Below are 13,294 nucleotides of genomic sequence, written 5' to 3'. Positions count from 1 at the left end.
AGTGGGTCGCATGGCCACTTCCTTTTTTGCTAAATATAGCTTATTTAAGCGACGTTTACGTTAAAAATGGTGTCTGTATGATCCTTACGAGGCAGTCTTTCGAATGAACCAAAGATGTTTTGTCTGCATGGCCCCTTTAAACTTGCGCTGCATTACTGCCTGCCCACGCTCCTGGAACCACTACACGTAGTCAACTGGCCCACCTAGCAAAACCTAGCGCGGAATGAGATGATTATGATGATGGTTAGTGTTTAATGGCGCAAGACCAACGAGGGCAAAGAACGCCAAAGAAGAGGTTATTTAATAAAGAGAATTGATTACCACACAAGGGTAGGTATAACAACGTGTAAGCCGAACATAGTAAAATCAATTAAAGATAATGGTGATGGCTGGTTTATAGGGCCAGATTTGATTATGCGTGTTAGGAAATGAGGTTTAAAAACTTTACGTCTGATAAATACTCAAACACACGTTTCACGGAAACCATTGCATCGTCACCTAGAAACATTCATGGATGTAGGGGAATATGTTGTCTGTAGAGTTCTCTGGAGTGTTTGTGACGTGTTGTGTGAAGTGCCTTGCATGTGATTAGTATGTCTACTACGGATAGGGCCTCACCGCACCTGCTGCACTGGGGTCTAGAAGATCCCGTCAGCAGATACGAGTGCGTTGCATGGGTGTGCCCAATCCGCAGCCTACTCAAGGCGACTTCCATGTGTCTGTTATGTGAGTCAGATGTGTACCGTCCCAAGTGTGGCTTTATTACATGTAGTTTGTTGTCTGTCTGTTCATTCCAGTGTGTTTGCCATGTTCAGTGCAAGTGCTGTCTTATGTGTAGCTTGAGGTCTGTGTAAGGTATTGTTATGTCTACTGTGTTTCGGAGTGCAGCATTGGCGGCCATTTCATCCGCCAGTTCATTTCCGCCGATGCCAGAGTGGCCTGGCACCCAACACACAGTCACCTCAAGGTTTGAAGTATATGCCAGCACAATTGATTTCAAGACAAGGTTAACAACATGGTTTTTCGAGGACTCTTCGGATGACAATGTACGGACGACACTCAGCGAATCTGTATAGATGATGGATTCAGAAATATGATGTTCAATTATGTGACTTACAACAAGAAAAATGCCTTATGCTTCTGCCGTAAAAATACTTGTCTTTACATTCATTGTTCTGTATACTTCAAAATTCGGCCCCTGCGCCACACAAGACACTGCAGTGAACGTGTTTGATGCATCGCTGAAAAACTTTGCAGCCTTGTATTTATCCTGCACATACATGAAATGCTGCAAAATCCCACTTTTTGGTGTCCTCTTCTTATTGTATTTTAAGAAAGACAAGTCACATGCAACAGGACGAAGATGCCGTGGTGCTACAAGATCAGTGATAGATGACTTGAATGTGTCTACAAAGGAGACCTCATGAATAGTGACCTCGTCCCTCACTCTGTGAGAGAAGGGAACAGGAACGGATGGGCGATTTAAAAAGAGCTTTGATGTGAATGTATCATTAAAAACCGGTTTAAAAGGATAGTTGTCCATTGATGAAATTTTAGAGGCATATAACAAGTCAACATAGGTTCGCTGGTGTGATAAGCACCATTTGTGACACTCTGCATAAGGACTCTGTACAGGGCTCGTACGGTATCCGCCACAAGAGAGGCGAAGCCCCACGTGAAGCACTGGGTCGAGCATTTTAAGTGCTGTTTTAGTGGCTGAACCATACACAACACTCCCATAGTCCAATCTAGACCCCACTAGGCTTGTGAAAATACGTAACAGGAGTTGCTTATCCGTTCCATAGGACTGGTGGGACAAGATTTAAAGAATGTTGAGAGCCTTTAGACATTTATGTTTCAATTGTTTAATGTGAGGGATGAACGTAAGCCTTTCATCCAACACCACACCTAAAAACTTGTGTTCCTTCCTCACAGGAATCGATACGCCATTAAGGATAATGGCTGGGTCCTGATGGATCCCACGCTTCCTGGAGAAGACAACACAGGTGCTTTTTTCTGGGTTAAGTTTAAAACCGTTCTTGTCTGCCCAGCTGGCAAGTTTTTTGACACCGAGCTGGACTTGACGCTCACAGATGGACATATTGCATGATATAAAAGATACCTAGATGTCGTCTACATACATTGAATAAGAAATTGTAGGTGGCAATGCCTTCCCAAGGGAGTTCATCTTAACTATGAACAGAGTGCAGCTTACAACTCCACCTTGCGGAACGCCGTTTTCTTGCACATGAACTCTTGATAGTGCGCTACCCACTCTCACGCGAAACGTTCTTACGAGGAAATAACTAGCAAGGGTGTTGAGCATATGGCCCGAAACACCCAAAGACTTTAGGTCACTGAGGATCCCGTAACGCCAGGTGGTGTGATAGGCCTTCTCAAGGTAAAAAAACACCGTTGTGCAAAACTGTTTGTGAATGAAAGCGTCCTTTATGTATGATTCAAGGGCGACAAGTTGGTCATTGGTAGATCGCCCCGCCCTGAAGCCTGCCTGGCAGCCCTCGAGAAGACCGTTGTACTCAAGAAAGTACACGTCTCCTGTTTATCACCTTCTCGAGGAGCTTGCACAGGCAGCTTGTAAGGGCGATGGGCCGATAGCTAGCGGGAGAGGAAGGGTCCTTCCCTTCCTTCAGGAAAGCCACTACTATGGCGTCCCTCCAAGAGCAAGGAATGTGCCCCGAAAGCCATATGTTGTTGTATAGATCTTTGCCGATCTTTGCCGATCTTTGTTGTAATTCACCAGAGGTGATGAGGATATTAGCATTCCGTAATTGGTGCTTACAAATCTCATCCGCACAGTCGGCAGCACTGGTTTCTGTCTTCATAGACGAAAACACGCTCACATAACCTCTTCAAGACGTACGCTACTATTCTCAATACGCGTACACATTCAAGGAGCACAGAGGGCGGGCGAACGAAAATTTATAAAAAACCATAGGCCACCAAAATACTCCTACGAATGTCGCGTTTCGCTCCAAAGACAGTTGCCTTGAGTCAATGTGAGGCTTCGCAACCCAGATAGTCAATTTCGAACAGTTTGCAGGCATGGTATGAACCATTTATTCACTATACTCTCACACTACATACACATAATTAATCTGGTCCGCCTTGGTCCTCATGTGGCCTGCTGCTGCGCAACAAAGCTACGTATGCCAACCACGGTAAACAATATTGACCTTTGTAAATGTTGTATCGATGCTTGAAGTTAAAAAGTCAGGTTTATATGTGTCATGTTCTCAGATGCGTATAAAAAAATAAAGTGACACTGAAAGCCCTCCAGCAAGTTTCGCCTCGCATATTATTTGTACAGCCACAGCCGAAAGTCGATGCCGGCACAATTGTGGGCGGCGCCGTGGCATCCAGGGCCGAGAAGCTGCACTCTGTGGGCCGCTTCCTGTGGGAAAACCCGGAGACCAGGTTCGAGGAGCACAAGGCGCACGATGTGCTCTGCGATTTTCTTTGAGGTTCAGCGGCGCTACGTCCTCCCGACTGCCTTCCGAGCAGAATACGGAGGTAAGCACCCAGGGTGTGTGGATGAGTGGAAGATTACAGCTGTCTTCATAGTTTAGAAACATGGTTACGATTATAATTTTCTTGACGGCCTACGCACCATAACCCCTTCGCGGATAGTACACAGCCAACCTTCAACACCTGTACAACTGCCGCACTCGGCAAGATTACAAGAGCCTGTTCTGATTGGGCATGTTACACTAAATCTCACGTGGCTTTAAGAAGTAAGTAACATCATTCCAATGTAGACGCCCATGAAGTAGATCCAGTCAAACTCCATAAAATAAAAAAAACACTCAGAAGCAGTTCACTACAAGTGGAAGAAATGCTGGGTCGGCACTGTATCCCTTAGTATCACTCGTAACACAAAAAAAATCGGGGAAGCTTGCACTCACGCGCAAGACTTAAATGGCGGAACTATTGTAGGTGACATTGTGCGACACAGAGTTAAGTTTTAGTATCATTGTTTATTTGCATGGCTACGGTGCCAGTAGTCGCCGTCATGTGCATCCAAGAGGTCGTCGTCTTCTTACCGGCGAGTTGTGGATGCAAAGTCATCCTCACCATTGCAGACTTCCACCAGCTCTTCGTGATGGACTCAGGAAGAATATGCACACTCGTAGCCATGTATCGAATCATCAAGAATGTCTTCTAGAGAATGCGGCTGCCGCGATGACCTCTACCTCTCAGAACGTCTTTTCATATGTAGCATTAGCGCTGGAGTTGTTTTTTACATGCGCGGTAGCGTGTGCGACAGCGCTTTAGTTTTTCTTTTTTTTCCCAAGGCCATTGCGCGAGACGGGGACTCGGCGGTCGCTGTGAGGCACGCGCTCATGAGTGCTGGGAATTTACTCGCATGGGAACAAAAGAATCCAAATCGACGACGGCGCATCAACTACGTAGACTGATACACAACCATCCGGGCACTGAGCAAGACCTCATACAAGAACTAGAGAAACCCCTCAAAGCAACATCGGCAAACCAAACGCAAGTTATCCCACCATACACCGGTACCCCCAATCTAGACTTAGATGAACCTTTTTCAATAGCCGAAATGGAAGCCGCAGTGCGTAACCTCACAAGAAACACCACCCCAGGAAAAGACAAAATTCCGAACAAACTACTTCGCAACCTCGACCCAATAGCCCTCGAAAGCCTACTACAGTACATCAACAACCAATGGACATCTGGCTCCCTACCACCACAATGGAAACACGCAGAAATAACCCTCATACCCAAGCCGGGAAAACCTCTGAATACAAAAAATTTGCGGCCCATCTCATTAACCTCATGTGTTGGAAAACTCCTAGAACACATGGTCCACAACCGACTTTCACCCCACATAGAGGACAACGGTTACTTCCCGAATACGATGTATGGATTCCGCTCACACCTCTCACCCCAAGATGTTCTACTTCAACTGAAAGAAGATATCATTGACAAACTTACCAATCACCACAAATTCTCGATCCTGGCTCTAGACATCAAAGGAGCATTTGACAACATCACTCATCAAGCAATCTTACAAGGTCTCGCCTCTACTAACTGCGGCCAACGTCTCTACGACTACGTTGCCTCATTCTTAACCAATCGCACTGCAACGGTGGGAATCGGGCACCTCCGTTCCGACGTTTTCAAAACTATGCCTAAAGGAACCCCCCAAGGCTCAGTGATATCTCCATTACTGTTCAACATCGGTATGAAAGATCTACCTCCTCTGTTGACAACTATCCCCAACCTGCGACACGCCCTATACGCCGACGATCTGACACTCTGGACTCCTACGGGCTCCATAGGTGACCAACAAGACGCCCTCCAAAGTGCCATCCAAGTAGTACAACAATATTTGCAAGCCCGGGGGTTGGAATGTGCCCCAGAAAAATCCGCCTTACTTACACTGTGTAAACGAACACCTAAACAGCGCGCCAACTCTATACCGGATCCTGAACTCAGCATCAATAATCAACCCGTTCTTAACGTCCCCCACCTCCGAATTTTGGGACTCACTATTCCCAAAGACGGGTCGGGTGCCCAAACAATTTTGCCACTCCAACGTACTCTCTCACAATTAATGCATCTTATCCATCGAGTTTCTCACCGAAGATTTGGCCTCCAAGAATCAGATACTCTGCGCATAATCCAAGCCATCCTTATCAGCCGGATTGCATACAGTGCTCCTTACCTAGCCCTGAAACCCTCCGAACAAAACAAACTGAACACCGCGATACGGCAAGCCTACAAAACCGCACTAGGATTGCCCCCTAAAACGGCAACAAGCAAGTTACTGCAACTGGGCGTCCACAATACGTGGGAAGAAATCCAAGAAGCGCACCGAATTTCTCAATTCACACGCCTCCAACTCACCACCACGGGAAGAGCGACCCTCCGCCGGCTAGGGTATTCGACCCCACAACAACCAGACGAGAAGACACGCATCCCCGGACCAATTCGACAACACATCAGAGTGGCTCCAATCCCACGTAATATGCATCCGACCTATAACAAGGCACGACGAGCAGCAAGAGCACGAGCAATCCATGTGCAGTATGACCACCTCCCCTTCAGTCGCTATGCAGACGCCTCTCCATACCCCCACAAATCTGCGCACGCTGCCAGTGTGACCGACGCCAACGGAAAAGAGTTAACCGCAGTCACGACCATTACAAAATCTATAGAAACAGCCGAAGAAGTTGCTATCGCCCTAGCTGCCACCACTTGCGAAAACTACACAGTAATACTGACAGACTCCCAAGCTGCATGCCGCAATTTCTTGATCGGACGAATATCCTTACCAGCATTGGCTATACTAAAACAAATTAAGCAACTTCCTGAACTACAGATTGTCTGGACACCTGGCCACGAAGCCCTCAAAGGAAGTGAGTCGGCACACGCCGCCGCCCGCGCGCATACACACCGGGCCGTTTCCCGAGAGGGTGACAAACTTCAAGATGGCGACATCCTCAAGCCCACGCCCCTGAGAAAATATGCCGATATACTCGCCCACTACCGGCGCGGGCGCCAACAATACCCAGCACCCCACCCACACCTATCTAGAACCGAAGGTACAATACTCCGGCGACTACAAACAAACTCTTACCCCCACAATACCCTACTCCATGCAATGTACCCCACCCTCTACCCCGCATCTTGCAAATACTGCCCCCATCCTGGCACCCTATACCATCTGGTATGGGAGTGTCAACAAACCCCGTCCCTTATTCCCAATCTCCAACCTACTTACGAGCAGTGGGTGGCACAACTGACCAGCTCCGACCTCTCCTCCCAGCGTAGCCTGGTAGAGAGGGCCCGGGTGGCCAGTGCAGGCCAGGGTATCCCGGACTAGAGGAAACCCCCCACCAGGCGGGTGCCCAGACAGCAGCACCTAAGGCTCGCATAAATAAAGTTTATTCCTCCTCCTCCTCCTCAAGCTTTCTACCAGTTTCGTTTTGAAATTTTTTGGGGGCGTGCCGAGGACGCTGGGCGGTCGCCGCGGAGCACGCGCTCACGAGCACTCGGATTTTCCTTGCTGTTCTTTACCCGGGGAACGTACGGCTTGTACAACAGTTCCGATGTTAAAAACAACTCTTCACAGGCTGGGTGATGGATTGACAGTTCACCTCCTACTTCCTTGCTTGCATTGCGGCTTTAGTGACGTACGGGTTGCGTGACAAAACAGACGCTGCCGTTGTACCGCGAACGCGTGAGTGAGTGAGCGCTTTGTTAATTCAGAAAGTGAAGAAAAAGTGGACTGGAAGTCCGGTGGAAGGAGAGAAGGGGAATGAAAAGGGGACAGAGAACAAATGGGGACAGAGGCGAGGGGGGCGAGAACAAATGGGGACAGAGAACGAGGGAGATAGAGAAAGAAAGAGTACGCAGTGCGTAAGACTGGCTGCAGGCATTGGCCTACAGGTGTTGTATGAGGTTCGTCTCCTAGAGGAAGGCCAGGAGAAGTCGGAATGCTTCTTGCCGGATGGAGCTGGGCCCCGTCCAAAAAAGCTGGTCCATCAGTGTGCGGCTGAGCAGCCCGAGACGCTGGAGTGCGACCCGAAGGGCTTCTCGCGGGGCGATGCGAGGAGCAAAAGAGGAAGAGGGAAGCAAACGGGACTGATACAAAGCTGGGCGGCCGAGTTCCAGGCACGTGAAGTAGGTACGTTTGGCTTGGGTCCCTGGCCATTCGGACATCAGAAGGATCCAGCTAGCGGATTATTTAGCTGATCTCGCTGTTACAGCTCCCATTCAGTTCGGCATACCTAATCTGGCTCTTTTTGCATGTTCAAGATTACGACGTTATTGGTATTTAGACTCTACTCTTTCAGACGCACTCCTATCATTTCAAAAGTAACAACATTTAAATTTCGCTTTGAATGTTCAGTTTCGTAGTTCCCGGCAATGGGAAGTGACCTTCACCGAGCTGCGCTGCAGGATTCGGCGACTAAATATCTTTTTTTGTAGAACAGGATTTTAACCTACGGAGCAATGTGTGCGGTGCCAGCTCCCGGACACACAATCGAACGTTTTTTTCTCCCCTGTCGCCGCTTCTCGGCAGCTAGTTAGCTGCTTTTGGGATATATATATATATATATATATATATATATATATATATATATATATATATATATATATATATATATATATATATATATATATATATACAGCAATACCTGGTTAACTCGAAGTCGTAAAAACCACGCAGAATTTCGACATAAACGGATTTTCGAGATAAGCATGGTTGCGCTAATCGCCGGGAAAAATGAGCGCACTTCAGAAAAATCACTACTACTTACCGGCTCTTCAGCGGCAGTTTCTAATCTTTCTTCTCGTGCAGGTTTAAAAGAGAAAAAAATAACATATAAGAGAGTTTAACCGGCTGGGTTTTGCCGCACTGCCATTTTTTTTAGGAGAGAAAATCTGCCTAATGCTCGTCTGCTTTGCGGTCGTACTGATTGATTGATTGATTGATTGTAGGGTTTAACGCGCCGACATAACGCAGGCGATGAGGCGCGCCGTAGTGGAGGGCTCCGGATTAATTTTGACCACCTGGGGATCTTTATCGTGCGCCGAAATCTCGTACACACGGGCGTTTTTGCTTTTCGCCTCCATCAGAAAAGCGGCCGCCACGGCCGGGAATCGAACCCGCGACCTCGTGCTCAGCAGCGCAACGCCTTAGCCACTGAGCCACCGCGGCGGGTACGGTCGTACTCGGGCCTAGGAAGGCGTCCTCCAGCTGCTTGACGCATCGCATCAGTGGATCTTCCCCGCCGCTGCACTCGACCTTATTTCGAAGCAAGCGCACCAAATTTCTCGTCTCAAAAGATGTCGGCACCTCTCGAGGTGGTTCGTCATCGCCGTCATCTCCGCCGTCGCCTACGTTAGTGGCCGTTTGAACGATTTTGGCGTCACGAGCACTGCAATCATATGCACTGCATCATGGGCACTGCACATGATTCATGTGCACTGCACAAAGCGAACGAGACAAACTACGCCAAGCGTGGGCAGAGAGCTTCCCTGCTCAGCGCATGTGTCACATGACGTGCCACAGGGTTGCTTGACAAAATTGATATGTCGCTTGGCTGAGACTTCGCGCACTTCGCGTTCGCGGAAAGCATCGACGTATGGCAGGCGCGGCTAAATAAGAAAAAAAATCGACGGACTTCGGGCGTGGCAGCATCGCGCAAATCTAGTGAAATGGTCCGGCGGCGGAATTTTCGTTCAACTCCCAGTCAAGATTTCGAGTTATCCGCAATCCGACACAAAATTACTTCCAGATAAAGGGAAAAATATACATGGGACGTATAGGAAAATGTTCGGTGCCGCGGAAAATTTTGACTTAGCCGATTTTTCGAGATATGCGAGTTCGTGTTAACAAAGTATTACTGTATATATATATACAAATATATATATATATATATATATATATATATATATATATAATTGTAATCAATATATAAACATATATAATTATAATCAAGCTTCTCTTCCAGCTTCAGGTCGCTTGAAGTGCCGAAGGGTAAGAAGTAATGGGTAATTCTGGTTTCCATAATAACGAAGTTTCATTTTACGGCCTCGCTCATTCGGGTAACGAATTAGTATTTCGTGGTCCTCACGAATTTCAGCAATTGATTTAGCCCTGGCCAATCACCCCTTGTGGGTACGTGTCAAAAGCTTTGAGGGTATCATCATCATCATCGACCAAGTGCAGTGACAAGCGATCTGCTTCGCGCAGAAAAGGGTACCTTCAAGTGCATGAGGCAGCAATGTGTGGAAATCTGTAGCTGTCTGCGCCCTTACCGGTAGTACTTTTTTTGTTTTAGGACGCCTTAAGGCGGGGGAAGCGCGACGCCTGCATCTTTGCAGCTTTTGGATGCGTCACCGCTTGCAGTCGTCCGTGTGAGCGTAAAATGGAGTGTGAAACGAGTGCAGAAGACAGTTGGCAGAAACGTAGCATAAAATACGCATGACAGCAAAAGAACGAAAAACTGTGCAAACTACGAGGGGGGCGGCCGGCCGCAAATGACGCCGTGAAACAAGGCTAGAACGATGCAAATATGCGTCTTGTTAGCGCAGCGCGAGATCCTCAGCTGCGATCTTCTGAGGCTGCAGCAGAGCGTGCACGTCCCGACGATTCTCAAGTCCGGGAGGGAGAAGAAGGCGATGTGAGCGCATTCCTAACTACCCACCAACAGGCACGTTGCACCACACCAAGGCCGCTGTGAGCGCAGCACTTTTCCTACTAAAGTAATCTCCAGCGCACGCTAGGGCATCGATAAAGGAGCGGAGATTTCTCGAGCAGTTATCACCCACTGCCTGCTGCATGCCGTACCAACAATCTAGGGGGTTGACACTTAGACACGGTGTAAATAAAGACGGCCGTGATGATTGCATCGTTTCCTCCCGGCCATTTGTTATTTTGCCTGTGCGACTTAAGCTGTTTGTTCTTCTCCGCCTTGTTATCATGACGTTACCTTAGATGCATTCTTTGTGTCGGCGCCCGGGCGTGACTCGTGATTAACCCGGGTGTCGGCGTCTGGGACAGGGCGCCGACACTTACGTAATATGAAGGCTACGAGCCCAGCCGGTGATATGCGTGGCATCGTTCACAACAGAAATGACCCCCCAAACCACCAGTATATAGAAAACGGCGCTGCTGCTTGCGAGGCAAGCGTCAGCGCAACGTGCCCATAGACCTGCAAGTAATTTTTTACCCCTATTCCCCACTCGTACCCATGATTTGCCCCAATCTGATTGTGGGTCCTTTTTGTCGGGTTAAAAGTATGAATACTACTCTACTACTCCACAATGACCATGTACACCGACCCACTTTTTTGTCAGTATCACGGGAGCGTCGACCGATCGGTTGATCAGCGCCATATGATGGAGTGACAAGGCAATCAGGACGATGGTTGCCGCATGCGCGCTAAGCACTGGTTGCGGCAGCCCTAGTATGCTAGGCTCTTCCAGGGACTGAGCGCAGCCCCAAATCGTTCCGTTCGCTTATCACAGTGCTTTGCATACTGGCCTTCTTTGTTCTCGGAAAGGCCCGTTCTGTTAACTTAGCAAATCGCCAATAACGCATATTTCGAGATTTGCACGTGGAATGCTCACGCTGCTGTTGTCAGTAACTTTCCCTTGCCGGCTTTGCACTGCCTGCTCGGCAGGCAGTGTGATAAGCGAATAAAAAATCTGGGGCAGCGTTCTGCTCTTGGAACAGCCTAGCAGATGATGGCCGCCGCAGCAATTGCTTAGTTCGGATGCGGCTACTCTCGCCAAGTTGGCCTTGTCACTACATTATACGCCTCGAGCGCGGCCTGTAGGGGCGCCACTGAAATCCCCCTAGCGGCCCGTTTCGAAAGCAGGCGCGGGAGTCCGCACCCCGCTCCCCAGTGCCGCCGCTGCTTTTGCGGCACGTTCACAACTGAGATTTACCGTTTGTGGGCGTTTGAAATTCGTGTTTGTGTGAAGCAGTCACTCTGTTCGCAAATGGGGTGTGTTTACGAGAGTGCAAATGTTTCCGACGAGATCTTAGTGTGGTATTTTCGGTCTGTATAAGCGCCAAGTGTGTGTCACAGGCCAGCGTCGCGGAACCGGCGTATGATGGTGCCGACTGTAGTTACACTGACCTGAATTTACTAGCCGTGTCTCCGTAACCACCGGTTCCTCAGATGTTCATGCTACGGCTATACACTACGATTTAAATCGGTTTTGTGCGCTTACATAATCAGCGGAGCACTCATACCTGACAGCACACCAGTTACGTTTGCCAATATTATACCTCAGATATTGATCACCACCATTTACAAGCCAGTCTGTGTTAAATTCGGGAATATTCAACAAAAGTACCATGGACAATGCATAATTATACTCGGGGATCAGCACACGACAGAGTCGTCTTGTCGTGAGGTGCGCGCCCGCAGACCTTCATCTGCTACATATATCCTCTGCGAGCAGCGCGGAGACGGGCTTACAATATAATCCGCGTCCGCGACTAAATGCTTCTTCGAAATATCGTCATATGGCACAGGGAGCCTCCAGAATAAACTAGAAACTGAAATCAGGGGGCCTTATCACATACCACACTCTTCCAACGACACATTTCATCGCTTATTGAACAGCCTACCCTGTATACTTCCAAAAATTCGTCCGCCGTACGATCAGCTCTTCGTTGAAGTAGAAAAACAAAAGGAAAGTGAACGCGAGATTTATGTGTGGGATTACTAAAACGTTCATTGCTTGATTGCGCTCCGCATTTGTACACGGCGTCCCCCTCCCCGCCCCCCCCCCCCCCCCTCCCACCGATTTCTCGCGAAATAGCATTTCGCGTATAGTTGGCCTAGTGAAACCTACCTGGCTTAAGTTTAGACGAACGTCTTTAGCATGCCAGAAGCTGCACTGTTTTTTTTTTTTCGTTTCCGTTAGAGCTATTATGTTTCTAAATTCCGCATTGGCACAGCATTTATTTTTCTGTAGTTTCATTTCCTTGGTTCTTGCTGTATGGCGTGTGTGGGCACATATTTAACGACGCACAGGCTTGGAATATACTTTACATTTTCGCATGGTTTATATTCTTATAAAAGGCATAAGTTATTGTCCGGGGTTGGGTAATCACATCCCCGAAACATATCTTTCTGCGGCGTATACAGGGTGTTGCCACGATAATTGGAACACTTTAAAAAAATTTCCTGAGCGATCCGCCGCTCTGTTCGCGCTCAAACTTCACACAAAGGTCGCATTTTGTGGTCTATTTTGTTTGACACCGAGAACAACAACGGTACTTACCTGTTTATTCTGAAAATAAATAAAAACGATTTTCGCCTATGGGAAAATGGCCGCTGATTTGGACGTGCGAGCCAGCGCAAGTTGCTGTTGGAACGACGGAACCACCTGCAGAGTGAAACGCATGTTTGGGATTCACGTACGGAGCCAAATGGTGCAGCAGACGATCAGAAAATGCACCTAGAAATGAGCTAACAGACGATCAGAAAACCCGGTTTTCGGGCTCGCACGTCCAAATCGCCGCCATTTTCCCATAGGCGAAAATCGTTTTTATTTATTTTCAGAATAAACAGGTAACTATCGTTGTTGTTCCCGGTGTCAAACAAAATAGACCACAAAATGCGACCTTTGTGTGAAGTTTGAGCGTGAACAGAGCGGCGGATCGCTCAGGAAAAATTTTTAAAGTGTTCCAGTTATCGTCGCAACACACTGTATATGCGAAACGAAGCCGCATTCGTTGTCCACGCTGCAAAATAAAGCCAACCTCTCATTGTGC

The 13,294-nt window shown here is 48.1% G+C and overlaps 1 pseudogene; it reads left to right on the top strand.

Annotated features, from left to right (window-relative positions):
* The window catches only part of LOC144168247 (peptidase M20 domain-containing protein 2-like), a 34,917-nt pseudogene that overhangs the window by 3,284 nt on the left and 18,339 nt on the right, over positions 1-13,294 (top strand).

Source organism: Haemaphysalis longicornis, unplaced genomic scaffold, assembly GCF_048455015.1.
Source record: "Haemaphysalis longicornis isolate Haplotype H1 unplaced genomic scaffold, Haemaphysalis longicornis Haplotype H1 scaffold_2, whole genome shotgun sequence".
Lineage (NCBI taxonomy): Eukaryota > Metazoa > Arthropoda > Arachnida > Ixodida > Ixodidae > Haemaphysalis > Haemaphysalis longicornis.
Note: the sequence above shows the minus strand (reverse complement) of the source record. Positions and strands in the feature narration are given on the sequence as shown.